Source organism: Bos indicus, chromosome 5, assembly GCF_029378745.1.
Source record: "Bos indicus isolate NIAB-ARS_2022 breed Sahiwal x Tharparkar chromosome 5, NIAB-ARS_B.indTharparkar_mat_pri_1.0, whole genome shotgun sequence".
Taxonomy (NCBI): Eukaryota; Metazoa; Chordata; class Mammalia; order Artiodactyla; family Bovidae; genus Bos; species Bos indicus.
In genome coordinates this window covers 25,995,247-26,004,689 of record NC_091764.1, presented here as the reverse complement: position 1 = coordinate 26,004,689, position 9,443 = coordinate 25,995,247, and the positions used below count along the sequence as shown (strand labels likewise).

Sequence of the window (9,443 nt, the reverse complement as noted above, 5' to 3'; positions counted from 1 at the left end):
AAGCTGATCCGACCCAAGCTCAGTGTCAGGTGATGTGGCTGGAACACAGGTCAGTCTGGGCCTAGAAATTGCAGTGAGATGTAGGATCGCTCCTGGCCTAGAGTTTGGGGAGGGATGGCAGTGGGTCATGGAGTGGTGGATGGTCAGGGTCCTTGGTGTAGAGTGAATGTTTACAATTGCCCAGGCCCTTCCCTCCTGGGCCCTCACCTGCAGGCAAAGCTGCCTTAGCCTCCTTACCCACTGCAAAGTCCATCCCACCTGGATATTCTTCTGCATCCTCTGCCAGCCCTGCTCTTCTCTCCTTCCACCCTCTTTTATGCTTTCCTCTCTGAAAGAGTCTGAACAAAGCCCACTGACCTCAGTCATTTCCACAGCATCCCCCTCAAGCATTCTCTTGGCGTGCAGGATCACTCAGACTCCGTGTCCTTACCTCACTGGGACCAAGCTCCTTCGTGTTCAGTTCACCCCATTCTGCCAGGACATCCCCAACTCAGCAGCTCCGGACACTCAGCCATCAGAGCCCTAGATGAGCCACCACATCAGAGGCTGAGACACTAGGACTTGGAAGAAAGAGTCAGCCAGCCCACAGTCAGCCTCTCCTGATGGGACTCCTCCACACTGGGCACTGCGGGCCATGTGGAGAGTCGGAGGAAAAGAATCTGGTCACAGAGAGCATCGATCTCATGTGACCAAAAAAGACATCCATTCCAGATTAACATAACAGTAATAGCCCCGACCACGGAGGTGAAACTTGCACACAGTCCATTTCAGAGGTAAGAGAGAGTGCTCGCAGCTAGGGGCCCCTCAAAGGACCCCCAGAGCATGTCAGATAGGAGCTGCCCTTGGAGACCCTCGTAGGGCCTGCGACTGTGGAGGGATCATCACATGGGTGCCCTTTGTTTCCCAGTATGCAGGTGGTGGGAGAAATGCATGCCAGCTGGGAGCTGGGATAGGGCTTCATCACCGAGCACCTATTCTGCCAGGCACTGGGAACCCAGTGAGAGTGAAGGAGCCCATGTTTCCAAGGCTGACAGTCTAGACGGGGAAAGAAACCAGAAGCAGATCTTTACAAGGCAGTGAGGGAAGGCCCTACACCGGTGCTACCCACTCCAGGCATCGTGAGGTACCACGCCCACACCTAAACCTCTCAGGGCAAAGAGAGGAGGGGGCAGGGAAGGCATCCTGAAAGGGGGGCTGATGTGAACTGAGAGTGAGTGGTACCCTTTTTCTTCCCATACTCTCCCAACTGAGGCTTATCTTCCACCACGAGAAGAATCCATTGGCTTCTTCCAAACAGTGGGGTGTCAGCACCCTCTCAGCTGCTCTGTCTCTGGGCAGAGTATTCAAAGGTGGACTGAGGTCCCAGCCATCTCTGGGGTGCCTCCTGGTCCCATCTACCCCTCCCTCATCCCTCCCTGCTAGCATCATGGCCAGGTGAGTGGATGGAGCCTGGGAGCAGGAAGGGAAGAGCCACCAGCCTCCTGGAATTACGTGCTCTTCAGTCTTCCTCCCTCGGCCTTTGTGGGTGATGCCCCTGCTTCCCCCTCATTCCCCATCCGGATCCAGCTCCCACCTCCCAAGGCCGCAGCTGCTCCCTCCCCTGCACCTTGGAAGAATGTCCTTCCTCTGCCTCCCTCCACAGGGGCCGCGTGGGAGGGAGGCGGCATCTGGCCCCATTCTCCTTGGCCTGGGAAGGCTATCTGGAAAGGGGAACCCCCCTTGCCCTGTCCTCCTCTCTGGGGAGCACCCTCCCTCCCCTCTCCACATTCCCCAGAAGTTCTCAGACTGAGATCCCTCCGACTACGTGCAGTTATGTGGTGAAATCACTGCTTTCCTGCCCCGAGGCGCCAAAGCTGGGAAGGGAGCCTGCTCAGACCTTTGATGTAGGCACGTTTTAAAAGGCCCACCTGTCCCCTCTCTCTCCCCCACCCCCAGCCTGAACTGCTGGCGCCCCTCCTCACGGCTCTGACTCCCAGGCTACCCCCGATGCGGCCTAGATCGGGTCACACAAACCCTTTCCCGCTGCGGTAATCGAACCCAACCCCCAACTGTGCTCACTCGGGGACATCTGTCTCCAGTGAATAAGGGGAGATCCCAAACTTGAGTGGTTCAGTGACACTTAAAAGCTTAGAGCAGGAAGATCTGCAGTTTCTCTTGGAGCAGGGCCTGTGGGCAGGGTCGCTCCGAAGCCCTCGTTTGATGTTGTGCTTTCATGGTTGCGGTTTGATCCAGATGTTCCCCACTTGTGGGATTTTCTCCTTGGGAGGGAGGGGGCCCTTGGCTGTAAAGACAGTTCCATCGTGCGCACATTTGGATCTCAGTGGCTGGGTGGGGGTGCTCTTCCGGCTGATGTCAAACTCTGCTCTGGACAACCCTGCCCTTTCCCCTCTGAGGATCACATCCTCTCCCTTCACGTCCCCAGCCCCTTGTAGGCTTGCTGTGCCACTGTCCAGAAGTGACTCTACCTCTCTGTTCTTCCGGCACCACAAGATGGAGCTGGAGTTGGTTCCCAAACCATGGGAAGAACAGGAGAGGGAATTCAAGAACCAGATTTCTGGCCAAAGAACAGACAGTTATCAGAGAAATTGTGAATGGGATTGCACTGAGAACGATGAGTCCTGAAGAGGAAGTGGCCAGCCCTCCTTTACATCAATCCTATAAGGCTGGAAGTAAACCTTTCCACATTCACAAGCCCCTTGACTCCCTCCGAGCTTGAAAAGGCCAAAGCCATCCCTCCCCAAAGGCTTCATGGAAACCCTGGAAGTCTTTCCTTCCACCTCAAGAGTCTTCAGAAGGTCTTCCCACTGTCCAGCCTCCATCACTGCTTGCAATAGAGGGAGGTGGCTTCCCCAGGGACAGTGCATCAGTCATACTCAGTGGTCCTCTAAGACCCTCTGCAGCCTTCTAGATACTTCTGCCTCATGGAATCAAAAGGAGAGCTCTTAACTCTATCAAAAATCAGGTTGCTCCCGGAGTTATGTTGGTGACCACATAAACACTTGGATCCTTGCTGGCTTTGTGGAGGTCACAGCCTAAACTGGACATGTGGATGTTGAGTGACAGAGGACAGATGGATCAAAGAAACTCCAACCCCGCCGGACCAAGACACCAGCCCATGAGTGGACCCTGAAGAACTGTCATCAGCCACAAGGTTAGGTAAGTGGACTTGATTTGGGGGGCAGGGCCTATGTGGGACGAGACAAAGCCTGGGAGGCTTGGCGCAGGAAGGGGAGACGAGGAAACAAGAGAGGGCGGGAGCCAATGAGTGGACAGGAGGAGAGAGAACTGGCTCCCCACTGGAAAGAGAGGGGGAGGGATGGGGAGTCAGGCGGGAACAGCAAGGAGGCCACGCAGCAGGCTCCACCCACAGTCCCACCTGGAGAATCTGGGCAGCTGTTCCCAGCTCCCCTTGCTCTGTGTAACATCAGGGAAATGCACGTTTTGGGTATCAGCTTTTGCCCCCCAAAGGCCCTGAGGGTCAGTTCTCAGGCCTCCCCGTCCCCTTGGACTTTGATCCAGCCAAACACAGATGGGTCAGGTCATGATGTTGAGGGGGCAGGTGGCACTGGGTCCCCCTGGCTTGAATTTTTTCTTATTCCCCCATGTCCTCTCTCTCTTAAGCAGTAATTTCTCATTTTGCTTGGTCTTACATGCCCCATATGTCTCTAGCTCAGAGAACTAAGAAACACTCCATCATTCTTAAGCTGGGCCTTGCCACCTGTGGGTCCCTCCCCTCCACACATATGTTCACACAACTGGGGCAAGTGGCTAGCTTCCCCACGGCCCCCTCTGGCCCCTCTGTCCCACCACAACCCTTCTCATCTTTCCAGCTAGAATTAGAGCCTTCTCCCCTGCAGAGGGTGGGAGAGGCCTGGGCTGGGTTCCTCACAGCTGGATAGCAGCTGGGAGAGCCCCACCTGTTCTGTGCACTCACAGCAGCTCCCTGGAGAAGACCAACAACAAGAGCGAAAGGTGCTGGGCACTCGCCTGGGGAGAAGCGACTCATGCAGTGGGATGCTCTACCTGGTCCGGTCTGACCCTGGGGCAGGTCACGTGCTCAGCAAGGTGTCCCGGGTCTTGATGGTGCAGCGGAGGGGATGGGGGGAGGCTAGAGCACCTGCCTGCTCGGGCCATCCAAAGACTTGCCCCCACCTCCTCTGCCTCTCCCACTTGCCTTTACTGTGAAATGGACAGAGGCTGCCCTCATCCCTTCCTGCGGCTCCACTTCCACCATGCATTAAACCCTTTAATGCATGCCTGCATCAGCCCCCGAAGGGCCACCAGAGTCTCTTACTCCAGAGACAGATCCAGTCCTCGACTCCCACAGCTGCTGTGGATGGAGAAAATGAGATGAGACCAGAAGAAATGCTCCCATCTCCTCTCATGAGAGCACTGCAGATCCCCAGCCCCTTCCCAGGATCACACCTCCCAGGCTGACGTGAAGAACCTGAGAAGGGAAGGGTCATTAGGCCGAAGACTGGGGCCGGGAGCAGCAATGCTCCCCACGATCTGCTTATGAGTGCGTGTAAACCCAAATGTGAGGCTTCTACTTTGGTGCCATGGAAGACCCCCAGCACCTGCTGCTCGCCCTCCTCCTCTTCAGTACCATCTTTACCAAGACAGAGTTGTTTGGGCAGCCTCGATTCCCAGGACGGGGCTAAGGAGTTTGGGTGGGAGAGCAGAAGAGAAAGACACTTCCTTAGTGTTTCCTGCAAACCCTGCCAGGCTAGAGGTGCCACGATCTGGGCCCTGTAACAGACCTGCGGGATCAGTGGGGCATATGTGAGGGCCCTGGATTCATTGCAGCTGATAGATAAGACTGTGGCCAGTGGACACAGAGCATCTACTACGTGCTTGGCATGGGTCTGACACGCTGGAGGAGACCTAGAGAGGCACACATTACAAATACTGGAGACCAAACCCTATGTAATCTTACCCTCACTCCTGTTCAAACATGTGATCATATGTGGACCTCCAACACACGAGCTAGATAGAAGAAAGAACTTCCCTGAGCCTGGGTTGTCAACACTGTTCAGTAAAATCATCAGAAGGCCTTTCCTCTTGGAAGGTGGTGAACCAGGAGACCCTCATCTTGATGGGACAGGATCAGGTAAGGCTCCAGTCTGTAGGCAGGGGTATAGCCGACTTGACCCCTCAAGATGTTACCCTAGGCAAGGCAGAGAAGTGGAGGTTCCAGAAGAGGGGCATGAAGGGGAGGGTCACACAAATGGACATACAGACAGAAGGAAGGACTGGAGGAGCCAAGGGGGCGGGTAGGGAAGCAGGGTTGGAGAAATGAATGGTCTTGGCTGGACTGACGGACGACGCCAGGATGGATGGATGGCGGCTGAGGTTTGTTTACGGGCAGCCCCCAGCCCGCCATCACCGGGGAGAGGAATGGCGGCTGGCACATCAGAGGGCTCTTAGGGAAGCTCATGGAGATGATTTAGATGGAAATGAATCAGCTCCATATGGATTAAGTGTCCCCACAAATCCCAGGATCTTACAGATGAGGGGACAGGGCAAGGGCACTGGGGGGGGAGGGGGCGAGGTGGGGAGCAGCGTGGAGCTGGTGCTGGAAATGGGCCCCTAGGTGCTGGAGGTGCCCTCCCAGGGCACGATGGGCCAGCCTGACAGACACCACCCTCCCCAGTCTGTCTGCACCACCATCTCTCTGGCTGGGTACCAGGCTGGAGGAAAAGACCTTGTCTGTTGGAACATCGTCTCTGGGTAAGTTTCTGTCTGTCCCCCCCTGCCTCTGACTCTCTCTCTTTCTTCCGGAGTCTTCATGCATCTTTGCATCTTCGTCTTTCTGTCCCTCTCTTCCCTGGCCTTCTCCCTCCCCACTGTTCCCTTCTCTTCTTCCACTCCCTGGCCCCCATCACAAGTTCCCGTTCCCTCCAGCCCTCAGCTCTGCCCTCCCTCTGGCTGCAGACCTACTGCCTGTTCTCTCCCAGGCCCCTCAGGTTTGGAGTTGGATGGGGAAACCAGGAAGGTGGTCTGAAAAGTGACTTTTTGGCTACAAAAAGTTCTTTTTCTTCCTCTCTGCCCACCCGGGCCCCAGCCCTTCCTTCTCGCAGTGCCCGAGGCAGCTTGGACGGAGCCCTGTGCTCTGCAGACTAGGGCAGGTTTGAACAGATCTGCATCCCCAGGTCACCAGCTGGCTGTGGGGTTATCAGAGGCACCATCTCCCCACACCCCTCCCAGGCCCTGCGTGGAGGGCCCTGGGGCTGTGGTTATGAAGCTGGCTGCCATGCGGACGACCTGGATCAGAGCTCGGGGTAGTCATATATGACAATTGGTTGAAATATCACAGCCGCTCTCCCCCCACCCCCATTGGTGATCTATGGGCTGCGTGCCCTGTAAAAATTATTTATCGGGGCCTCAGAGTGTCCTGATTTAGTGCTGCTGCCTCTGGGGCCGAGGGGCCTGCCTGTCCGCCAGGCCTAAGCGTTAAACGACGCTAAAAAGTTAAACGGCCAACGTTGGGGGCTCACTCGAGGAGGCGCCATAAAGCTGTCGGAGCTGCTTAAATCAGGAGCGAGGATTCCCCGGGACATCTTCTCACCATATGCCGCAAGCCAAGAAGGCTCTCCTCACCCTTCTGCGCTCACCCCAACCCAGCCGCACACACAGGCCAGGGGCCACGTGGGCCAGGCCTGGGGTCCTGCGCAGAGCGGTCAAGGTAGACCTCCTCTCAGCCCTCCCCCAGGGTCAATCGGGCAGGGCCCAAGAGGGTAAGAGGCCGCGTGTCCAGCCCTCTGCCTCGAGCCAGCGTTTCCTCGTTCAGATCCAGTTCTTAAGGACTCCTCGTTCAGATCCAGTTCTTAAGGACTTGCAGTGAACGGCTGCACAGCAGCCCCTTCCAGGGGCCCGTGTCGGGGCAGTGCTTTCCTGGTGCTTCACTGACAACTGTTAGTGGGTCGGACCCACTGGAATCAGTGTCTTCCTGCCTGGGTTTGAAGCAGGTGCTCTGTCCCAGCCAGATGGGGACCTCAGGTCGGCTCTCCGCCCCCACCTCCTTCCATTCACGGCTCTTGGAAGAACAGAACTCCACCCTGTGATCACTGCCCTCCTCCAGCCACCCCTGGGTGCCAGCCTGACACTCAAGGCTCACAGGCAGTCTTCCCGGCCGAACCCCAGTCCATGCTGCCACCGCCCGGCCGCCGCCGAGTACGCGAGAGGGAGGTGGGTCTCCGCGGGCTGCCTATCACACCTTCTTTCAGCAGCAGTAAAACTCACCTCTTAAAACCTCCGCTTGGGTCCCTAATATTTGCCTGGCTATATATCTCCGGTGATATATGGACAGAAATTGCTCGTAAACGGCTATAAAACCTCTCAGTTGAGCTGGGGAGGAGGCGCTTGAGGGTGGACATGGGCCAGGCTGCAGTAGGGTCGGAAGCGGAGACACTCCACTGAGCACCCCAAATTCAACCCTGGATCCCAGGACGAGGGGCCGGGGGTGGGGCCCTTGGGGGAAGGAGGGAGGGAAGAGACCCAGAGAAGATCTTCAAGCCCCTCCGGTGGTGTTACGGGCTGTCTCATCTGGCTGCTCCCATGATGTGCTGTGTGGCCTCGGGCACGTCACTCAGGGGCTCTGTGCCAAGCTTCCCATTCCTAGAAGACAGTGACACACACCCAGGCTTGATGAGGAGCCACACAGAGAATTAGTCTGGCCTTTGTAAAGGAAGGAGGTTGCACATACTGGGCACTACCCCAGGTGGGCAGGGTGTCTTTGGAAGGCCTACTGTGTGCTGGATTCTTTGCCTAATCATCTCTAATCCTGACAACGGCCTGCCATGGAGATATTGTCGTCGCCACATTGTTGGATAAGAAACCTCAGATTCACAGAGGTGCACACAGGGGGTCAGTTCCCAGGGAGCAACCCCAGAGCTGGTGTCCTTTCCACAGGTGAAGATGAAATCCGGGTAACAGGAGGGGCAACAGGGGACTCTAGGGGGACTTCCGGATAAGGATGTGGGGTGCTGGGAGGCCTTCTGGGCCCCTCCTCTTCCCAAGGGTGCAGGCCTCTCACCTTCCAACACTTCAGTCCCAGTCTCCCCAGGGCCTAGGGATTTCTGCAGTGAATTCCCAAGCACTATACCTGCTGACATGGCCCTATGAAAGCCGTTCCTCCCCTGGCCCCACCAGGACTGGACCCCTGTCTCCTGGTCTCCTGGGTGGAGGGTGCTGCCCTCCCACAAAGCCTCAGGTTTCCACTTCTGCTTTGGGAGCGATTTCTCCGGGAGGTGGAATATAGTGCTCTGGCCAGAGTTTCAGAGCCCTAGGCCAGGTTCTGGTTACCCCTAATCCCCACCCCGCCCCCACCCTCCCCAGGCTTTGGATGCCTCTTCCTTCCATGGCTCCAGCCCTTCTCTTCTCTCCATGCTCTATCCCCCTGGACACCCCACAGTCTCCCTCTCCCACAGCTCCCTGAGAGCTGGTCCCCCCACTGGTTTTTCCACCCTCACACTGCCTCTCCAGTACCTGGTCTCCCCTTCCCTCCACCGTGAGCCCTAGTTCTCTTCGTCCTCTTGCCCAAGTCCCTTTAACTCCTGGTTGCTGCCTACGGTCACCTTTTCCCTCCCTCCTGGCGTCTTGTCTCCCTTGCTCTCCAGATGCTCCTTCCTTCCACGACCCCCAGACACTACCCGTCCCCTAATGAACCTGTTGTCTCTCTCCCCTGCCCTCCAGGATCCCCAGCATCCCACCCTTTGTCCCATTCTTGGGATGAACCAGAACAAACAGTAGGAAGGCTACCCTCTGCCCCACACCTCCCCTTCCGTGGTGGTTCCCACCCCCAACCCCACTTTTCTTTAAGTTTCCAAATCAACCTTCCTCCAATAATAATGATAAAGCAGGAAGCTGGGCCGGAGGACAGTGCAGATTTTTCTTCTTGACACGGAGTTTCCGATTAAAGGCAAAGGGACATAAATCCTCCTGCGTAATTGCTGTGCTCCAGCTTGGAGCCACTCAGAGGGGAGGTGCCCACCCCTCTGCCCCTGCCCCTGGGAGCCCCACCCCCATCCTGAGCAGGGCTCATTGCCCCCAGAGCCTGGGGCTGGGCTAGGAAGGGGGAAGGGAATGGCGCCAGGTGTCCAGAGGCTGTGGGAAGGGAGGGGCATACACCCAGCAGGGGCCCTGCTTTTCTTTCCAGGGGTCCCAGCCCCAGTGATGGACCCCTGCCCATGGCCCAACTCTAAAGTAAGCACCTTTCCCTTCAGCCCAGGCAGCCCCTCAACCCTGCACATTGAGAACACGCATTATATTTCTGCAAAGCTTCTTGGCATTCATGATCTCATTTGATTCTTGTAAGGACCTTGAAAATTATTAAACAAATATCAGATGGAGGGAGGGGCCTGAGTGATCTGTCAAAACAAGGCCCCTCGTTTTAGGGGAACTTGGGCTGCAGAAGTGACTGGCTAGCGGCAGAGCTGACCTAG

General features: G+C 56.7%; 1 long non-coding RNA gene across 2 annotated transcripts; it reads left to right on the top strand.

The window, feature by feature from the left end:
* Positions 1–1,543: 1,543 nt before the first annotated feature.
* Positions 1,544–7,247, top strand: LOC109559012 (uncharacterized). Of its 2 annotated transcripts, XR_002180698.2 has the most exons (4): positions 1,544–3,156; positions 3,937–5,110; positions 5,654–5,730; positions 6,987–7,247. It is a non-coding gene; the product is annotated as an uncharacterized lncRNA (long non-coding RNA). The 2 variants fall into 2 exon arrangements; XR_002180697.2 differs by having other exon boundaries at positions 5,654–7,247.
* The last annotated feature ends 2,196 nt before the right edge of the window (positions 7,248–9,443 follow it).